The sequence below is a fragment of the Pelobates fuscus genome, chromosome 3, assembly GCF_036172605.1.
Source record: "Pelobates fuscus isolate aPelFus1 chromosome 3, aPelFus1.pri, whole genome shotgun sequence".
In the NCBI taxonomy this organism is placed as follows: domain Eukaryota; kingdom Metazoa; phylum Chordata; class Amphibia; order Anura; family Pelobatidae; genus Pelobates; species Pelobates fuscus.
In genome coordinates, this window is record NC_086319.1 from 195,302,192 (window position 1) to 195,324,177 (window position 21,986).

At 40.0% G+C, this 21,986-nt stretch overlaps 1 protein-coding gene across 1 annotated transcript in view; it reads left to right on the top strand.

Annotated features, from left to right (window-relative positions):
* Positions 1-1,301: 1,301 nt before the first annotated feature.
* The window catches only part of FAT2 (FAT atypical cadherin 2), a 103,343-nt gene continuing 82,658 nt past the window's right edge, over positions 1,302-21,986 (top strand). Inside the window, exon 1 of the mRNA XM_063447863.1 lies at positions 1,302-1,419. The gene's annotated coding sequence lies outside the window, so the exon portion shown is untranslated. The remainder of the gene's footprint in view (positions 1,420-21,986) is intronic.

Consider the following 21,986-nt stretch of genomic DNA (forward strand, 5'->3'; position numbering starts at 1 on the left):
CCATTATAGACCCGCAAAATGCGAATGTTGATGGGTTGTCCAGTCAGACAGCCCTAGAGAAGTGATCTGTGAGCACTCCCACGAACATCCCCAAGCCGATCCGTTGGGATGAGACTGTGTATGCTGGCTTGTGGTGAAGGGGAGCTGTGTGGCAGGACCGCTACCGGTCCGTGCCACAGAGGTGATGTGGGATTTTGACGCAGACATCATCTCCACACACTCTCCTGTAATTCTTCAGCAGCTTGCCTGGAAGACAGGACTTGCAGCAGCAACTGCCGCGTGAGAAGGGGAAATAGCTATTCCCCTTCTTGACTGAGCAGATCACTACTTCTAGTGTACCACCAAAATGGCAATAATAATAACGATAAACGGTATGATCAAGGATTGCCACTCTTTCTGCTTGACACCCTGAGACTCTGCCCTCGGTGGCCGTGTCAGAAATCGAGCCCTCTTGATGCCCAAAGCCTGTCTGAAAATGGAGTATGCCTGATCGGAAAAGGGACATGTCAGCCTGGTGTGAATGCATGCCAGTTTGACTGGCCATAGCACTTGTAAACCCCACTGGGTGCAGCACATGTGTAGAGAGCTGTTAAAGCGCTCTGCTCATGGAGTAAATACCCTCAGTGCGGTTTGCATAGTGCTAGTGTGTCCTTCGTGGGACATGGTCTCTGGTGTACCCAGCTGCAGACGGTGAGACAGGACTCCAAATTCAGGACTGGTCTGCTGAACCATATGATATATGTACAACTGTGTCACTCTACAAACAAATTGTGTGTTTCGAATGAAGATGCAAAGTAGTTTTAATCATCACCTGTAAAATTAAACAATAAAAACAAATTTAAAAACACAAGCTCTAAAATTTAATTGAAGGATATCTGTTTATAACTAACTGTTCGGTGCTGCAGAATTTGTTGGCCCTTTATAAATAATAATAAGACGAAAAATTGCAATATGTTTACTCCCTGTGGATTTTTAGAGAAAAAGAAAACAGCTTTAAATTTCAGGCAAAAAAAAAAAGCCTTGTGCAGAAAGTACTTTTTTTTTTTTTTTACTTCAGCAGCTTTGTTAGTAACAATGCTCTGCGCTTCCCCCTATAATTGCAGCAGTGGATATGACTATCAGCATACAAATCTAGGATTTGGCTCTGTCACAATTCCTCACCTTGAGGCAAAGGAGCACTCCCTCCATTTCACTCTACCCCAGCCTGTCTGACAGGAGCACTGCTGCAAGCCACACCTCTTCATCCAGCACTTGTGAAGCTTCTACCTGTGCACTTACTACTGTGGGACATTCAATCTTTCCAGCAGTCAGGATAGTTATGGAGCAGGAGATTTTGCTGTTCCTCAGGGGAGTCAGACACCCCCAACTTGAGACTGGAAAGGTTTAACTGCTACTGAGAGAACCTGCTCCCTAGTAAAGGTAAGTGCATGCAAGTGCATGGGTTCTGCAGAAGTCAACCTTTATTACTGATGCAGGGAATAAGGCAGAGTGGGGGATAGGCTGGTCAGACTTGAAGCAGAGCTGGGACAAAGGCAGAAACAGGGCATAGGGGGTAAAAGGCAGGGAAATAAAAAGGCATTGAGAACATTCTAATGAACAAAGAGATAAGAGAAGGCGCTGGAAACAAAACAATAATTGCTGGAAGACATTAGCAGGAGGGAAGTAAGTTTGAAAAAGACAATACATTGGTGATTAGCCATGCTGGTTGGTGAGGGAGGGTGAGGGGGGAGACCAGCAGTGGTGGAGGGTACTCGTCCTTGAAATACTGAAATAGTCAAAAGGAGCTCAGTTAACGTGTGCATCTCTGAGCTAGTGTCAGAGTTTAATCATATTCTAGCTCAAAAAGGTTTTATTCCTACAAACTTTAAAGGACGACCCAGATATGTCAATGGAACGAGAAATGCCATGCTAAATGAGCACACTGGGAAAAAGATTAGATTACATGACGGTTAGCATAATAGGTGATAGATAGTGTGGATGTAGAGAGGTAAGGCAGAGAGGGGAGACTTACTTATGATTTAGAGTAAAGGGGGAAGATATTGACAGGTGGGACATAAGACCATCTGGCTTCAACTTGTCAAGGACAGTCACTTGCTGCGGCTTTTTGCATCCCATTTCCCAATAGTGTAGATTTATATTTCCCTGTAAACAGTAATTACAAAAATAAAAAAATAAAAAAACACACAGCGGAGTCTGGCATGACACAGGCATACGGAATTGAGAAAGTCATCTGACGGCATTGCCAGGCTGTGGGAGTTCCACAGAGAGATATCCATTGGAATTAATTAGAATGGAATAAAAAGCATGTTCGAGGCTGCCCTTGGTTATGTGGAGCAGTCCACATGAGCAAGCATTTCGTGTCACAGGGAAACAACTTGTCTGCCGCACAGATATCTAACCAATGAGTTATTATTGCTAATCAATGCTGGAATGATGGTGTTAAATCGATAGGATAACTCAATCTAGGAGAGGACGGATAGAATGCCCAAGCTGTATGAATTTATACAAGATGCAATGAGTAACGAATCCGAACATTCTAAACTGCATGCTTCAGCAATGAAGTGGTTAAACCAAGATGTGTATAGCATAGTAGATTGGAAATGTAATACTGCAAAGTGAATATCTGGATTTTACTATATCTAAGTTGGATCTGTTGGCAGGTTTACGTAGTTTATACGTTGACGTTTTTGTGTTGCCTTTCATAGTATTTAAAGATCTATATCCCTAACACCCAGCCATAAGACTTGTTAAAATGCTGTAAATCAAAAGTGGACATCCTAACCCCACTTAAACATGTTAAAGTGCAAAATCACCTAGTTAACCTCTATGACTCCAGCTTATAACCACTCATGTAGTACTTAGGAACCAAAAGCAAATATTGCTGGCTGCACATACTGAGAGTCATATTATGCTGAAACCAGGGTGACAGACGTTGTTTATAACTAGAAATACAGGATATTCCGTTTTGTTCTCTGTCTTTGGAAGCTATATTTTGTATAATTTTCTCACAAATTGTATGCTGCATCTTCCAAGGATTATGTAGAATTAATCTGTCTGTTGTCTCTTTGCTGATGTCGCAATACAGACAAGTTGTTGTTAAATCACCAGTTAATGTATTATTTATTGAATGTTCTAAGACTATGTTGATTTATGTGTGTAATATTTTTTTAAGATGCTGTAGTTGCATATAAAAGTCTTTGCAACATGTAGTCTAAATGTTAAATTATAAGCAGTGGAGTAAGAAGGAAGTGGGTTGCTTCTCTATGCAAACAATTTGGGGGGCTTTTACCACTTCCGAATACCCTTCATTTCACCCACTCCTAACCTTTTTTTGAGGTTTAGGTAGATGGAGGGCCCATTATTATCTGATACACAGCAAATGAACTAGGTGACTCCATTGTTCTTTATTGGATGCTAGGATATGATGCCAATCTTTGCGCCTGCTTTACAGAATATGTCACATACTTAAAAAAGATGTAGTGCAATGAAAGAACTACCACACATTTATAAAGGTTTCTGCTCTGTTTATATGTGAACATGTTTTTTTTTTTAATCTACTACTTTACTTCATTCACTGTTACCAAAACGTTCTAGCCAACAAAATGAGGATACATTCTAGAAATTACACTTTGAATGACCCTGGTAGATTTAGCAGAATAAAAACTGTAAGGAAGAAGGAGGGAGAAAAAATTGTGGAGGCACTATGATAGGGTGATCAGTGTGTATGGATGCCTTGGATATCTCTCCTGTATATTGTACTAAAAAAACAAAAACTGTCAGGGTTATTCACAAAAATTTAAATTGATTGGAACTCAGAATGAATTCAAAGTAAATTTAACATATTAGGCCAAAATAGCTAAACTGGAAACATAGCTGACTTTTTTAGGTTTGTTATTATATTCTTTTTCTAGGTTGGCTATTTTTCCCTAAGATTTGAGGTTTGAATTTGCTTTTGATTCCTGGTAGTAAACTCTTTAGTGAATAATCCTGCCTGATTTGAATCAGCCGTGAACACTGCACAGTCAAAATCTGCTTTATATATAAGTATGGCAAGGAATGAAATGGGTAATACAGGTATACGTGTATTCAGGATATAATGCAGGGTTGAATAGGGCCAGATCTTGGTCTGGCTGTTCATTGTGAGAGTTGCAGTCCAAGAGGAAATGGTAAAGAGCCTTGGTATGACTCTCAGCTCTAACATTTCAACTCCAGAAGTGGTGAATTTAATCTATTCTGATAGTATTCAGACCCACAATGGGCATAATGACAATTCTATTACTGGGATGTATCTGTAACTCTGCTTGGCAAAAGGACTACTTAAAAATCTGGTGGCAGATTAGATGTGTCAATGTTCTTTCAGTAAAATCAGTCAACATTAGCCATGCAGAATATGATTAATCTCCAAATATGTTCATGGCTTCAACTTGGTCTTTGATACTCACACTACCCTCTGCTCTGCACCACAGTTTGTCTCTGTTATATGGTTGAGTGTGTATGCATTGGATCTCTTTGTGGCTCAGATTTATCAGTAGAACATACATTTCAATAAATGCCACTTATAATACAGCAACACTTGTCAGTCCTGTTAAGGTCCCATGTATAAGAAATCCAGTACCTAAAAAAAAACATGTTGTAATTCATTAAGAACCAGACTACCTGAACCAAGGAAGTAACCCAAAACATTTTATTTTGGGGATTCAATAAATTAATCATGTGTAAATTTGATGGGCACATTGAACCTAATATTGTGCAAGTCAGTTCAGCTCCAGAGTCAAGACTCCATTGAATAATACATTATATTGACTTACTACAAATCAAGATAAATGAGTCATGAGCAGAGGTACCAGATTGGCCCTTTCCTTTTACTACATACATTTATCTTCTCCAAGCTGTAGTGTCCACATGAAAGGTACTGCGTTATAGTATGTTTAAAGTGTGTTATTTGTGGTAATTTGCAGTGGGATCTACTCTTTAATTAACTGTCTTAAGTCCTGCCAGGTATTAGCACTTTTCATATATCAACCAACATTTTTGAAGCATATATGTTTATAGCAGTAAGTGGCCAATGTAGCACACCTAGTTAAAGGAACACAATAGTGTTAAGAATACAAAACTATATTCATACTATAACACTAAAGTGTCCCATATACCTCTGTGTGCCCCCACCCCACCACACCACCACTCCGGTCTCAGTAGAGCTATGAAAGCTTTAAATAACGCTATAAACACTTACCTGATTCCTGTGCCAAGGTCCTTTGATGTTGGGTTGGGCTCCTCCAACGCAGGGAAACTAATATGCATGTGCGGCGAGTGCCATGCGCACATTAGGCCTTCCCCATAGGAAAGCTTTGACTCAGTGCTTTCCTGTGGAAATTTAGAAGACGTTGACCATTCTTATGCAGAGGCATGAGGACATCCAGCATTGTTTCATGGAGTTAAACTTCATAAAACAGCAGGAAGCGCATCTAGTGCCTGTCTAGTATGCAGCCACTAGAGGCAGTCTTAACCCTGCAATGTTTCTCAAAAACTACTATGTTTTACATTGGCTAAGAGGAAAGGAATGATGTGGTTAGGGTGCCTATAGTTTTCCTTTACAGGGACAGGGTAGGGAATAATGAATTAGCCCAGGGTGCACACACAAATTCAAGTTAAAGGACACTATAGTCACCCAGCCCACTTCAGCTCAATGAAGTGGTGTGGGTGCCAGGTCCCTCAGGGTTTAACCCTTCAGATGTAAACATAGCAGTTTCAAAGAAACTGCTATGTTTACATTAGGGGTTAAGCCAACCTCTAGTGGCTGTCTTCCTGACAGCCGCTAGAGGCGCATCTGCGATGCTGGATGCGAATTTCGCATCCATCGCGCAGAGCGTCCATAGGAAAACATTGAGAAATGCTTTCCTATAGACTGATAGAATGCACGCGAGCGGCTCTTGCCGCGCATGCGCATTCCGCTCCACTCGGGAGCTGACGTCGACAGAGGAGGAGAGGTCACAAGCGCCGAGGGAGCCCGGCACTGGAATAAGATAAGCTGCTGAAGGGGTTTTATATCAGAAAGGCATCTGTGTGGTGAGAAAGTGTTATATTGGTAATTAGTCAACCTCTGTGTTTTCCTGACACTATAGTAATCCTTTAAGAGCATCAAAGTTAACAAAAAGACAGTTTTGGCTCTAGCTTGTTTAACCTAGCAATATGTTAAACTGCATGCAAATGTAAAACCTCAGAAATGTAACTATCACTGGGAATCCATGTCTATATTCCATTAAGGTTGCATTATTATTTCCTCAGAGTATGAATGCCTGCCCATCCCCACCTAAACACATTATCAGGGTGTAGAGAACAAGTTGCTGAAGGGGCGTGAATACAGTCAATGAAAAACCAAGGTATAATCAAAGAGAAAAATCCTTGAGCTGTGCAGCATGTGGGGGATGGTTTGTGTAAGCAGGAGATGCAAAGCATATAAGATTCTCCCTCTACATGTATTGAAATCCGACTGAACTCCTACCCCAGCTTGTGTCAATACCACACTACAGATAATCCCCTCATGATGACTTGTTTTGTCTCCCTTATTTCAGCCCACAAGAGTATGTTTATCTGATGGTAGCTCTACTCTCTGGGTGCCTGCTTTCCAATGCAAGTGGCAGCCTTACATGGAGTCAATTAATAAACAAGACTAATGATATGCTGATGGGGCCAGCATGATATCTTTCATTGCAAGGTCCCTGATGCCTGCAGCTCATTGACTTGTGAATAATGCTCTGCTCTCTGCTTCTCTGTGAGAGGAAGAAAAGAATCTGTGTTTTTAACATGCTTCCGCAAGCTCAGAAAACAAATTGAAGAAAAATAACGCATCACAAAAAAAACGATAATCAGATAGAACGGACTTCCAGCAGATGTGACAGATGCTAATAATAATTTTAAAAAGGGTTTGGTAAGGTACCCAGAGCATGACCTTATGCCCCATTAACTACTTAATGTTGCCCTGCAGCTACACTATTTACTTAGGATTTGGGGAGTTATGTCTGAGATAACTGGAATGCCAAACATTGCAATATTTAGGGCAAAATATTTCTGGTGGAAGTCTAGCGGACTTCTTCAAATTCAGTTATTTTACTTAACATTTTTAAATCATTGGTGAATTATGAAAAATTCAGGGTTTAGTGAAAATGCTATTCTATTGTGTACAATTTTTTTTTTTTAATTTCCTATTAGTTGTGGCAAATTCCAAGTGCGATAAAGAGTTTAACTTCTATAAATGGCTATTTCTTTGCTGTGCTGCATCCAAATATCAGGGTTCCTACATTTTGTATTCCTCTGTCCATGATGTCTGTAGTTTGTCTTTCTGGGGAGGAGGGACGGGGGGGTTGGTAATGAATTTCAGGTCAATTAGCTTAGCAACTGGAACTATGCCTATGCTGCACAAGTTGGCAAAATTGTATATTTAAAAAAATGAAGGTTGATTTAAAAAAAATAAAACCAAGTGAAATAGAGGAACAAGAAAGTGATTAAAGACACTCCGACCACTTAATCTCAGTGAAGTGGTGTGGGTGCAGTGGTTCTGTACATTTAAACCATTAATGTAAAACATTGACCATTTTTGTAAAATTGCCAATTTTAAGGTTAAGAGTGCCTTTAGTGGCTATCTTCCTGAGAGCCACCAAAGGCGCCTTCATCTCCATATAACAGAGAACAAAATCGTTCCTCTAATTGGAGAACAGAGCGTTTTACTGTGCATGCATGTTCAAATCCAATGGTTCTGATAGAAGGATTGGACTGGACAAGAGCCCAGGCAAGGTCATCATTCATCCTGGCAGAGGCAGAGCTGGAGGAGGTGAGGAGTTTCGACGCTGGAAAGAAGATGAGTAATCTTTACTTTACTTTAATTTGCAATACAAAGGGGAATGGACAGTGCTGACAGCGATTTAAGGGAACCCATAGCCACAATATAACGATTGCTATTTTCAAGACTATAGGGTCCCTTTAATTTAAAAGCAAAACCTGCAAAGTGACAAGGCTGCTTTAATAACCAAGCACATGTCTGTTTAATTAAATATTTAGTAGATATACATTTATTTTCAAATATTTTAGGGGCACGATATGAGATTCCAAACGAGACATGCATCTTTCCTTTTCTAAAGAGACTCTACACAGAATAAGTCTTACTCCTGATGGCTTTCATACTGTCACGGTGTACAGGGTTTCGTAGAAGAAATGCTTTGTGAATTGCCTGGTTGGGGAATTAATTTAAATTCTACATGCACTTTAGAGCAAATAGAGTTGACGTTTTTATATAAGAATAAATGGTAATCCCATTATGCTCAATTTAACCCCTTAAGGACACATGACATATGTGACATGTCATGAATCCCTTTTATTCCAGAAGTTTGGTCCTTAAGGGGTTAAAGGGACACTCCAGGCACCCAGACCACTTCTGCCCATTGGAGTGGTCTGGGTGCCAACTCCCACTACCCTTAACTCTGCAAGTGTAATTATTGCAGTTTTTATAAACTGCAATATTTACCTTGCAGGGTTAACTCCTCCTCTAGTGGCTGTCTACTACACAGCCACTAGAGGGCACTTCCTGGTTTTCTGTACTAGAGCGTCGCTGGACGTCCTCACGCTATGTGAGGACCTCCAGCATTGCTAAAATCCTCATAGGAAAGCATTGAAAGCATTTTTTAATGCTTTCCTGTGGGGAGGTCTAAAGCACTGACGCACATGCGCAATTGGTCTCCCCCGCCGGCTGATGGCGGGGGAGGAGCGTGGGCGGACCTTAAACCACCGCCGAGGGACATTGGCGGTGGTCTTATGTAAGTCTCAGGTAAGTCACTGAGGGGGTTTTCACCCCTTCAGCAACATGGGATGGGGGGTGGGAGGGAGAGGGGACCTGCAGTTCCAGGAAAATTATTTGTTTTCCTGGCACTGGAGTGTCCCTTTAAGGTTACTTATGTTTAAACATATGCACTCTTACAGTCCCCCTAACAAATAGGGTTCCCTAACTGAACCTGCATTGTAACTCGAGGCTGAGAAGTGTATGTTTTAGTATTTGGAAATGTCAAATGTTTCTTGTAAAGTACATTATGATTTCTTTGCCCGATCAACATGGGTCGATGTCAGGATTGGCATTTTGTTTGTGGGATGCTTATGAATTCTTGGAATAAGTCTTTCTAGTATGATATTATTGTATTATTTATGATTTCTCAACAATCTAGGCATGTTCAATGAGTTGATTTCACACCGGGATTACTTGCATTATACACACGGTTGTCATTACATATGCATTGGCACACATATGAACACACCATGAGTTTGATTTAGAACATGGAAATGTAAGATATGTCATAGAAATAATATACATCTTTAGTTATAGACGCAATCTGGGTTTTCATCCTACACTTAGCAACTCGGTTTACATTCACTGCAGTTTGGTGTTTAGTGAATAAGCTTCTGTGTTTTGACCCATGCTTCGGTCAAAAACAAACTTGCTGTTCCTTTAAGAATAAAAATTGCCTCCTAATAATGCACAGTAATATAGCATTTTGAGTTATAGAAAACACAAAGAGATGTGAGATGTGAGCTATTTTGGTTACTATTAGTAAGAAACATTAAACTATCTTACAACTGACTCATGAACTTTGTAGCTTTGAAGTTACCCCAGCATTAAGCTGTGTTTGTTTTTCGTGATTTTTATCTTTACTATGCTTTTGTTCTGTTTGGCTGAATTGTAAACATTTTTCACAGAGACTTATTTCCTTTTTTTTGTGGATATAATGTGGTTAAATAGTCAACATATTATCCTCTATTACACTACTTCAAACAAGAATCAAACTCAGTCCCACAGTCGTTGGAGCGGATGTACAGTATTGAGTTGAAAAGCTCTAATTATATTCAATAAATAAGCTCTAATTACTTATTAAAAGCTGTGTGAGCTGTAATAAATCCACAACGTGCAGAGTGACTGTGAAGGTGCAGTGTGGGTTCCCTATTCTTTAGGCAGCACCAAGATATTTCCAAGTCAGACTGCAAATACTGGCAGCTGGACTCCTGGACAAATAGTAGCTACTGCCATTAATTCAGTCCCTTTCCTATTAAAGGTACACTCCAAGCACCATAACCACCACAGCCCACTGTAGTGGTTTTGTTGAGAAGAGATCCATGGCACCTTCCTAAAGCAAGTAGCCAGACTGTTTAACCCCTTAAGGACCAAACTTCTGGAATAAAAGGGAATCATGACGTGTCACACACGTCATGTGTCCTTAAGGGGTTAAAGATGGGTGTTTAAAAACTTACCTGGGTCCTATTGTTCCTATGTTTCAGTGCTGCCTGGATTTAAAGAACCCTGACCCTAGTCTTAAAGGAAAACTATAGTGTTAGAAATGCTAAAGTGTATTCCTAAAACTATAATGTACTCTGTCCATCCCCATCTGGTTCCCCTGCCCATCCCCATGGCAAATAAAGGGTTTAAATATATATATATATTTTTACACTTACCCAATTCCAGCACCGATGTCCCTTAGTGCTGGATCAGGCTCCTCCTTTACCGGGGCTTAGGGGAGGGATGACTAATGTGCTTGCTCGGTTAGTGCCTCGTGTGCATTAGGCCTCAATGCTTTCCTGTGGGGATTTTCAACATGTTAGACATCCTCATGCAAAGTGTAAGGACATCCAGCGTCATTTCCAGGAGTCAATCACTTTGAAACTCCAGGAAGAGCCTCTTGTGTCAGTCTTAGCCCTTTAAGGTAAATATTGCAGTTTCTAAAAAAAACTGCAATGTTTTACATTGCACCGTTAAGAGATAAGGGACACTGCACCCAGACCGCTTTAATAAGATGAAGTGGTCTGGATGCCTATAGTGGCACTTTAACCCCTTAAGGACCAAACTTCTGGAATAAAAGGGAATCATGACGTGTCAGACACGTCATGTGTCCTTAAGGGGTTAACTCTAATTTTACAAGGACTTGTAAAATAAAGGTGTACAACAGTTAACTGTGCATTAGGGAACAAATAATGGCATCTAAGGGTTTATGTTTTATTAAAATGTCTTAAGAACTCCATAATGGCATCATTTTCTCATAATACACACCTCATCCTATATGTTCACTTTCACAAGTTTATGGAAAAATAATATGGAACAATTACATTATTTTCTTAAACACGATAGGAGTAGTAAAAAAACCTAATCATGTATTTGATCATGAGGAGGAGTGTAACTTAAAAGTATACAAGGTAATCTGACTCGCCCTACTCTCTAAATCCTCCTATTGGTAATTTTAATGGCCTTCAGCTTAAAAAGTAATTTTGTTAGCCCTTAGGGGATTGCCTGTTTGTGTCCAAGGAAGAAGTTAACTCTAAATCTTTCAAAGTGTAATTAAGGCACCGAATTAGGAGGAAGATATTATGGACAAGATCAAAGTAAAATCAAATACTCTCTTAGATAAGGTAAGGTTGGTTGGTCTGGATTACAAACACACACCTGCATGCTTATCTGCCAGGCAGAGCTAGGATGATATATTTAGCTTTATTCTATAGCATATAATACTCATTTAGAAACATAAACCTTTCATACACTTCTGTGTTTCATGATGCATTAGGGAAGATTCAGAGGGAAAGTTCTAATGGTGAAGCATATTAAAGGAACACTTTAGTGTCAGGAATACAAACATGTTTGTATTGGTAATACAATAGTCATGGATTGGTTGTTTAGGTGACCAGCCCTCCTCTGGTCACAGTGCAAAAGGTGATTTTACTCACCTTTTCTCCTGTGCCAAATCGGTCTCGCTGTGGCTGGCTCTGCCTCCATGTCTGAGATCATAAAATCTTGATCCAATCCAATGCTTTTAATGGTTCTGATGAGTATAGTACCCCTTTAACCCATTAAGGACCAAACTTCTGGAATAAAAGGGAATCATGACATGTCACACATGTCATGTGTCCTTAACGGGTTAAGGGCAATGAGCACCCTAACAGTAAGAAATATGGACAACAATTTTGACCAATGTTCCAAATACGGGCACCAATATTGCAGTCCATTTTTTCCATTTGGCATTAGCAACCCTGACTGGCACAGTGCCAGGTTGACAGGTACCATTTAGAGCACTGCATTAGCACCACAACTCTGCTCTCAGACTCTCTCCCTCTATTTAGAATTTCAGTCCTTCTTCTGTACATATGTACGCCGCACCAATCCATTATTTTTCACTGTAATTTTCCAGATTTAGCTCTTCAGTCCAGAATTGCCTTAAGTACTCATATAGAGCAAGTACACACCATTGTAATATGTGAAATGTTACAGGGTGTAACGTCAAAATAATGTTTGCACCATCTATTTTGTGTATAATTCAGCAAAATTGAAAATAGCCAATGTTTCACCGTTGCCGTATAAGCAGTGAAATGAAAACCGAAAGTCAACATCTAGTCTAGAAAAGCAAAGCTGTGAATAGAACTGAACTATATTTCTCTACATTTTGGTTAGCCATTCACTACAATTCAGTTTTTAGTAAATAAACTAAATGGTTTATTTAATACGTGAGGAGTTACAAGAGAATTGCAAAATCTTAGTCAATACAGCTAAATTAGAAACATTACTGACTTGTTCTTGGTTAGATTTTTTTTGGCCAATAGTTCAGCCTTCCTATGGCAGCTTTCTGCTTTTCTCAGTTTAGTAAATAAACCCATCTGTAAAAAAAAAAAAACTTGCACGTTACAAACATAACGCAATACTGTGAATGTAAGAGTGCATGACCAGCAAACAGATTTCGTTGTAAGTGAAGTGGTTTTACTTGTTTTACTGGTAACAGGTATGATTTATATCATTTTATTCATTTTACATAATTTATTTATAATGTAAAAGACATATGGCTTATGCATAATAGATACAGCTATATATATCACTGAATATCATTTACAGATAATACAAAGGTAAAGTCAAAGTTATTAAAACTGTAAAGTTATTATGCCATTTAAATCCAAATACATCAACTATTACAATTCTAGGAGCAACATGCCTAATATATCAATATGTGTTTCAGCACTGGATTGTGTATGCACACCTGTGTGCATCCGTAGAGTTTCACAATTTTGTCACTGCACTGGTAATGAACAAAACAGGATGTGCAATGATTGTATTGATTATGGAAGAAAGATAAGGAATGTTTGAAATGGCGTAGATTTTAGCGACCTTGAAGTTGCCTGATTCTCAGAAACCAATGACTGCTGCACACCTGAGTGTAGAACAGAGACTAAAGGATGAAAAAATCATTGTTACACAATAGGGTGCAAGCAAGTTTAACAGGGAGACACCCAACATGTGTAATTGATCCAAGCTAACCGAATGCAAAGTGAGAAGGCTAATTTGATTGTTGTGAATCAGGCATAAAAAAAATCTTAGTTTGTAAATTTACCTTAGTATCCCTGCTGTTAGGGTTAAAGGAACACTTTAAACACCATAACTAATGGTTATGGTGTCAGGAAAGCTCTGACAACGTAACTCTTGTTGGTAACATTAAAATGGTTTTACTGGGCACTGCCTCCCTGCTCCTTCCCTTTCCTGTCTGAAACCTGGAAGCTCTCAGATAAACCTAGCAATGCTAGGCTTAGTTAATTGGTGAATAGCTGATACTCTTAGCCAATGAGGAGAGCTAACAAATCAGAAGCTATATGGATGGATGGATGGATAGATAGATAGACAGATAGATAGATAGATCGATCTTAACAAAAACAGACAAGACAAAGCAGAAGAGGTGTTATGGGACAGACAAACTGCAGAGATAACAAAATTTACATGCATAACTTAAAATTATATATAAGTAGTTAATAGAACTTGAATATAGTAATGTGTGCCCTTCCAATTCATGTGTATGTATTTTATGCAATAGAAAAATGTTATTTGAAGACCAACTGTCACTTCCCAAAAAATTTAATATTATGTTTACCTCTCTCCTATAGTTAACAAATATGTATTTGTGAGGAGTAAAACATTGAAATGTTGAAATCAACACATTTTCAGCTTCCTCTTAATTATTGTTCTAAGCTCCATCCTTTTCACCTGGTAACTTTGCTAATTCTTTAATATACATTTTAAAGAAAACAGAGCAAGACAAAACTCTGTCAAAACGTTTGTAGATTTAAAAATGTAATCTTTGTCAATCTTCATGGATAATTTATTTGCCTGAATTGTCCTGTTCGTATTGAAACTTGTGGAATCGCTTCATCTTGTGCTGAGTCTTCTATTTGACTTTGGGACTCTCCTTTAATGGCGATTCTTTCATTTTGGCCTCCAGTTATGAAGCACAACAGACAACTCATTTGTCTGCACTGACACATGACTATTAGTGAAATATGATTATATGAGTTTTTGGGGGCATAATGAGGCGACACAGAAATACACAGATGGCAGAAACACTATAAGCATGCCTCTCTCCTTGAGAACCTGACCTCTTTTCATGCTGTATTTATAAATGAAGGTCCAAGACTGTCACACAGCTTGGCATTAGAACCCTCAAATATGATATCTCCAAAAACAGTGATTACTTTGGTTTGGATTATTAGTAGTCTAAAATAAAATAGGGGCTAATTCAAAATATTTTTTTATTTCATTACTATCAGTCTTATTTATATAATGCCAGTATATGCAGGCGTGTTATTAAATTGTACAACTAGCTACGAAGAACAGAAAGGTCATTTTTTTGCCCTTGACAATTACCTTATGCAAACTACAAATGTGCATTTTGCAAGTCACTGCCTACTACAAGGAGATAAATGTTGTATCAGGCCTTCCAGATGTTAAACTACAATACCCATAAACTGCCCGTCGGACAATAAGAAGCATAATCCAATAGTACAGTTGTAAAAAGGACAGGGCACAATTTCAGGAATGTGGTCAACAGCAGATTATTTGAAGAAATACATACAATGTTTCGGCTCTGATATGAGCTGGAAAGTTGTATTTATCTCTTCAATAGATTTGCATTGGGCCACATTCTTGGATTTGTGCCCTGTCTTTTTTACTACTGGATCCACCAGAGGAGCATACCCTGGACTTAAGGCACTCGGACAGTTCCTTGTGTGAGAGCCCTCTTATTATTTGTGTTTATAGACCTAAGTATTTAAAACACATGTTAGATACCAAAGTCTCCTCTTAAGAGATTTCAGTAGGTCTACAATATGTCTAGTTTCAGCCAGTGTTATTTAGAACCAATAGTGAAAAAAAGAGAGAAATGAGTGCCCTAAATGTAATTAAAATATAACTTTTAATAATAAGCTTAAAATCTATTAAGAGTGTCCATAGTAGGAGTAATGCTCCCAAAATTATCAACTAAAAGGTAGAAACAAAGTAGAAAAAGAAGGTCCTGTTCTAAAGTATCCAGAGACCTTAATCTCCTTAATCAACTAAAGTATATACAAAATAGTTCTAATAAACTTATATTTATTAGAACAATTTTGTATATACTTTAGTTTATTATTTATCATGGATATACTTTAGTTGATATAGATTTATATTACTGTCCATATCACAGATTATAAATCTAGTGATTTGCAAAATTAATTTCTTCATACATCACCAGATTAAGGTCTCTGGATACTTTAGAACAGGACCTTCTTTTTCTACTTTGTTTGTGTATATACTTTAGTTGATCATTTTTGGATCATTACTCCTACTATGGACACTCTTAATAGATGTTAAGCTTATTATTAAAAGTTATATTTTAATTACATTTAGGGCACTAATTTCTCTCTTTTTACTACTTATTTAGTCCTTGGGTTAACCCCTATACGAGTGCTCTCTTTAGCTTCTACTTTTTTGCTTTGTTTTTTAATTTAGAACCATACCTCAAAACTATCCTGGATCTTTTCTGGGACGTCTTCATTTTGAACGTTTCCACATTTTCCTTTCTACCACTTAATATAGTTAATGGAAATAGAGTCAGTGTGACCTGACTTTTCCTGGCCTGAACGGAATTATTATTTAATTTTCTAAATCTTTAAAGGGACGCTATAGTCACCTGAACAACTTCAGCTTAATGAGGTTGTTCAGGTGAGAACTATAGCTCCCTGCAGCCTTTCTCACGTAAACACTGTATTTTCTGAGAAAATACAGTGTTTACATTGAAAGCTAGGGACACCTCCAGTTGCAGTCACTCAGAGTGAACCAGAGGGTCTTCAGAGTTCATGGAGGCATAATATGCCTCCATCCACTCAGATCTGCTGTCAGCAGAGCACAGGGCAGCACTGTGCACAGCATCCTGTGATTCAGTATCTCCTCCCTCTGCATGCAGACACTGAACTTTCCTCATAGAGATTCATTGATTCAATTCATCTCTATGAGGAGATGCTGATTGGCCAGGGCTGTGTTTGAATCATGCTGGCTCTGCCCCTGATCTGCCTCTTTGTCAGTCTCAGCCAATCCTATGGGGAAGCACTGTGATTGGATCAGGCTACCATATGTCAGCAGACTGCTTGTTTTTCTGAGTCTAACAGCATGCAGATTTACAGCTTCAGGCTTGAATACAGTAAGATATTTACTATATTTAAGGAGGCATGAGGGGCCAGGGGGGCTAGATGGTGGTGTTAATACTATAGGGTCAGGAATACATGTTTGTGTTCCTGACCCTATAGTGATCCTTTAATATACATTTAATAAAAATGGAGTATTACATAAAAAAATCAACAGTAGTTAGAGGTGAATTTCAATGTTTTATTCAATGGTGTAATATCTAGAGTGACTGTACCTCTTTAATGGCCGTACAAGACTATTCCAGATAATTTCTTATTGTACGTTCAGCAGTACTCTACAAAGGATAGCCCTGTGTGCAAGTTTGAAGAAGTCCCTGTTGTCAGGGTACTCACCTGTGAGACAGACGGCAAGACGTGGTCGCTCCTGGAATTCCCAACAGGGGACTTGAACCGGGGTACTTGTCTATCCCAGTCCTGCTCTCTACCTCTGAGCCACAGCGGCTTTACCTGAGACTTCCGATTCCGGCCTTGTTCATTCTGGCTTGGCTACTACTCCGGGGGTTGCACCATGACTTGCCTGCTTCTCACCTGACTCTGATCTTCATTAGCAGGGTATTTAAACCCAGCCTCGCCCTGCACTCATTGTCAAGTCTTTGATCTTTGTTCCTGTGTCGTACCAGTGTTCCTGTTGATTCTGCTTCGTGTATTTGACCTCGGCTTGTGACTACGTTTATTCTACCTCTGGCATCCTTTGACCTCGGCTATCCCTCGACTATCCTGCTGGTTCTGTCCTTGCCTGTCCTGCGAATTTGGTACTGCATCCTGCACAGCCCCCGTGCACAGACCCACAGGCCAGGTGAATTCTTACCTGACCACCTCGGCCTGTGGCTATCTGCAAGGGTGAGCGTCATATCTGCGCTACAGACTCCCAACTCAGGTAAGACCCTGACAAAAGACTTGACCAATATGGAGTCCGCAGAAATGTGCTCACCCTCACTCCAGCAAGTGTCCAGCTTGGCCCAGATTGTTTCGGAGTTGCAGCAGGAACTTTTATCTCTTAAAGGCGCAGTACATCCAGCTCCGGAACCCTTTGTCATCATGCCCGACAGATTCGATGGTAACTACACGTCCTTCCAGTCATTCAGGATGGATTGCGAGGTATTGTTTTCTTTAAAGCCTCGAACTTACGCCACGGATTTCATCAGGGTCAGAGCGGCTATCAACCTGTTGTCTGGACGCATTAAAACCTGGTCTTACCAAATGTTGCAGAGGAAGAGTCCTGTCCTTGTCAGCTGGGAGTCCTTTATTATTGCCTTGGACTCACAGTGCAGGATCACTAAGCCCAAGCCAGCTTCTACTACTAAAAAATCGCGGAGTCTACGTCACCACACCCCAGTGATACCCTCTTATGATTCAGTTCCCAGGAGAACTCCAGAGGTATCCTGTGTTCAACTTGATCCTGAGGAGCCTATGCAAATTGGACGTGTCCACTGCAAAGTCACACCGGGAGAGAGGGACCGAAGGAGAAACCATGGTCTGTGCTTTTACTGTGGAGAAGGTGGACACTTCATCACCCTTTGTCCTGTTCGCCCTCCTAGACCTCCTGCTCCAGAGTCGTCTGCTGTTACTACCAAAGTTGCTTCCTGTATTACCACCACTACTTCCTACCCACTTGAAAAGGATCTACCCAAGGATTGTGTAATTTCTTCTAATGGCACTACGGTCTGTAAAAAAGACTTGGAAGTGTTCGAAAAAGCACTGCTAGCTGCGAGCACTGTCCCTCCCGAAGTGGTGGAAGTTTTTGTCACCCCTACCCGGAACCTAGACCGATCGTCAGCTGTACCAGAAGCTGGTACTGGGAAATCCCGAACTAATCAGGGATCCCATGCTGAGGACTTTCACTATGGGGACTCGACGGATTCTGAGAGTGACACTGGTGAGACGGATTACTTCGATGAGGAGCCTGCTTACGCCCAGAGGTCGTTTTTGAAGGGGGAGGTACTGTCAGGGTACTCACCTGTGAGACAGACGGCAAGACGTGGTCGCTCCTGGAATTCCCAACAGGGGACTTGAACCGGGGTACTTGTCTATCCCAGTCCTGCTCTCTACCTCTGAGCCACAGCGGCTTTACCTGAGACTTCCGATTCCGGCCTTGTTCATTCTGGCTTGGCTACTACTCCGGGGGTTGCACCATGACTTGCCTGCTTCTCACCTGACTCTGATCTTCATTAGCAGGGTATTTAAACCCAGCCTCGCCCTGCACTCATTGTCAAGTCTTTGATCTTTGTTCCTGTGTCGTACCAGTGTTCCTGTTGATTCTGCTTCGTGTATTTGACCTCGGCTTGTGACTACGTTTATTCTACCTCTGGCATCCTTTGACCTCGGCTATCCCTCGACTATCCTGCTGGTTCTGTCCTTGCCTGTCCTGCGAATTTGGTACTGCATCCTGCACAGCCCCCGTGCACAGACCCACAGGCCAGGTGAATTCTTACCTGACCACCTCGGCCTGTGGCTATCTGCAAGGGTGAGCGTCATATCTGCGCTACAGACTCCCAACTCAGGTAAGACCCTGACACCTGTCAATCCTGCTAGACTGATTTTCCTCTCTAGTCATTTCTCTCACACCTCACCCCTCTGCCAGTCCTTACATTGGCTTCCTGTATGCTATAGGAGTCAATTCAAGGTACTAACTCACACCTATAAAGCACTGAACAACTCTAGCCCCTCTTATATCTCCTCACAGATCCATAGGTATGTCCCTTCTCGGTCTCTCGGCTCTGCCCGTGACCACCTCCTGTTCGTTGTCCGCACTCGTACGGCCAACTCGCGCTTGCAGGACTTCTCGCGGGCGGCTCCCTTCCTATGGAATAGCCTGCCTACCGCCATCAGACTCTCCCCTAGTCTTGCATCTTTTAAGAAGTGCCTTAAAACCCATCTCTTTAGGAAAGCATATGGCCTCCAAGACTAACCCTTATCTCACATACCTGTCTCTTGCCCTCTCCTAAAGGGCAGTCCACCTTATTTGATTGCAAATTCCTGTCCTAATGTGTTTTACACCCACCTCCTATAGAATGTAAGCTCGATCGAGCAGGGTCCTCTTCAACCTATTGTTCCTGTAAGTTTATTTGTAATTGTCCTATTTATAGTTAAATCCCTTCTCATAATATTGTAAAGCGCTACGGAATCTGTTGGCGCTATATAAATTATAATAATAATAATAATAATAATCCAGCGCACAAATTGTGCTCAGATGATCTCATCATGTGCTTTGTGCCACCATTGACACTATTCTCATCACTGGCATGCTGCTCCCACACCTCATCCTGATTTAATACATCCCAGTGCCAGCACACATTCAGCATTGTGAATGGCATGGAACATTTCTAGAAACACAGACATCCCCAGGGTCTCTGAAAAATATGCCAACCTTCAAATTATCATAAATAAATTAATCTATGCACGGGGATTGCTACAGACAGCATACTTGATTCTAATACAAAAATTTATAAGAAGAAATCATATTATGTCGTACAGATGTTTATATTAATACATATACAGTAGCGAAGTATAAAGATCTGTCTCTTTGTATAAGAAACACAGAAAGTTTGAGCTGTCTTGAGAATTTCCAGCTCCACATCATTTATATCAAGTTTTTAACATATAAAAGACAAAATGTGTTGACATTTAAGTTAATCTTTTACAATTCTTCCCATGGAGCTGCATTACATTTTTGTCTGTCTTTATATTACAGAAAGGCTAGGAATGCATGTCAGGCCTTGTCAGGAATACATAGGATTTAATTCCAGCTATTTCAAGCTTCCAAAATCTCCTCTATACCTTGTAGAGTTTTACAGCAATCAGATCTGTGGAATGTTAACATTGCTAGAATGTACAGGTTACATATTACAGGTAATGATACTGTTACCACTGACTTGTGTTATGTTGACAAAGTTTGGCTGATAAGGCTTAGTTGGGAATTACAATTCCCCACAAATCTCTGTTTAGCAAATAAACCCAATATTCAAACATTATTGACTACTAAATGCTATATTCCTTGAATATGTTTGTCACTGATTAAATTGTTTCCTAATCCTCCCTTTCAATACTAGCAACCTTTTCACCCTTAAAAGCATATTGTACAAGATAGATTGATGAATAGGGAGTATCTAAAGGTAACTATTTGTAACACGTGCCAGTTCAGAAAAAAATGTTCTGTGTCAGAGTCATCAAAACATCAAAGTGACCTATTTTCCAAACACAGCCCCTCCCAGACCCCCCTGTTTATGCTGCCTTGTAATAATGACTTGTCCCTGTGTTAAATTCCTTACTGACCCCAGGCTGAGTATCTGTAATAAAAGTATTTTGTAATTAGAGCATGGGCTCCCAGCTCTGCTGTCATCAGAAGCATGTGTCCACATGTCTTAGTGGGAGAGCCTCTGAGAATTGTGTAGTCTGGGGTGACTGAAACTGTCATTATGCTGAGAACACTTACAGAAGAACAGGTATATAAGGTCAGCCAAGTCTGATGTTTCTTAAATATCTGGAGTCATGTACAACAAAATGTAGTAATCATTCATTCTTTTGTGTGATACCAGCTGTGCGTAAAGAATTAGCTCTTAAAATATCAGTCATGCTTTTACAACTACCTGAAAAATCTTTAAAATGTCATTTTTTCCTAAGGCAGAGGAGGATTGGGCTACCTCAAGGTCACACTTGGAAGAATGACATGTCCTGGGTATTTCAGATTTGAAAGAACACATGAAAAGTCAGATAAATATAAGTTTTACGGTCTTCTATGGCATTCCATGGGCTCACCTAACAAAGCTGAATTTTAGCTACTGTTCTAAGCCACAATTTAGCTGAAACGATCAACTGCAATTTAGAAAGTTCACTCCTTTTTGCCTTTTTTTTTTAAACATGTATTTCCTAATTTCAAAGTCCAGAGCACTCATTTAGTTGAAAAGTCCAGAATAGTTAATTATCAAACTTTGGCTGCTTAAATAAATTTAGCAATATTTTAAATAATATGCAGTAAAAGTGAAAATCATATAATACAGATACATTTCCATATGTGCTTGTCACTGACACATCATTTGATATTTTTTAAAATAAATAAATTATTAAAAATCTGGTATTCAAATTGTATAGACAAGCATTCTTGTAACCTGGTCAAAAAGCTGTCAAAATAGTAAGCTTCTTCAAAGGGTGACGAAGCTCAGCTTACTCCTCCTATAACCCAGTGCTCATAGCTTTTCACTGCACAGCATGATCACACAAAACCTGCTCAGACTGTACAAATACTTTAGACAAGTAGCGAGGAAGTAATCTTCCTTCAGTAAAGGGGGAGGGCCACTTGAAAATGGTTTAACAAAAACAAAGAGACTCAACTCACAGCCTTTGCATATGTCAGGGTATATTACATTCAGACGCCTAAGGCACACCCTCTTGGAGGTCTGATAGCTACCTGTGACCTCTCTCAGAGCTATTCTAATGTCCCCAGAGGTCAGAATGCCAGCTTCTATGACTCCGTCCCTTTC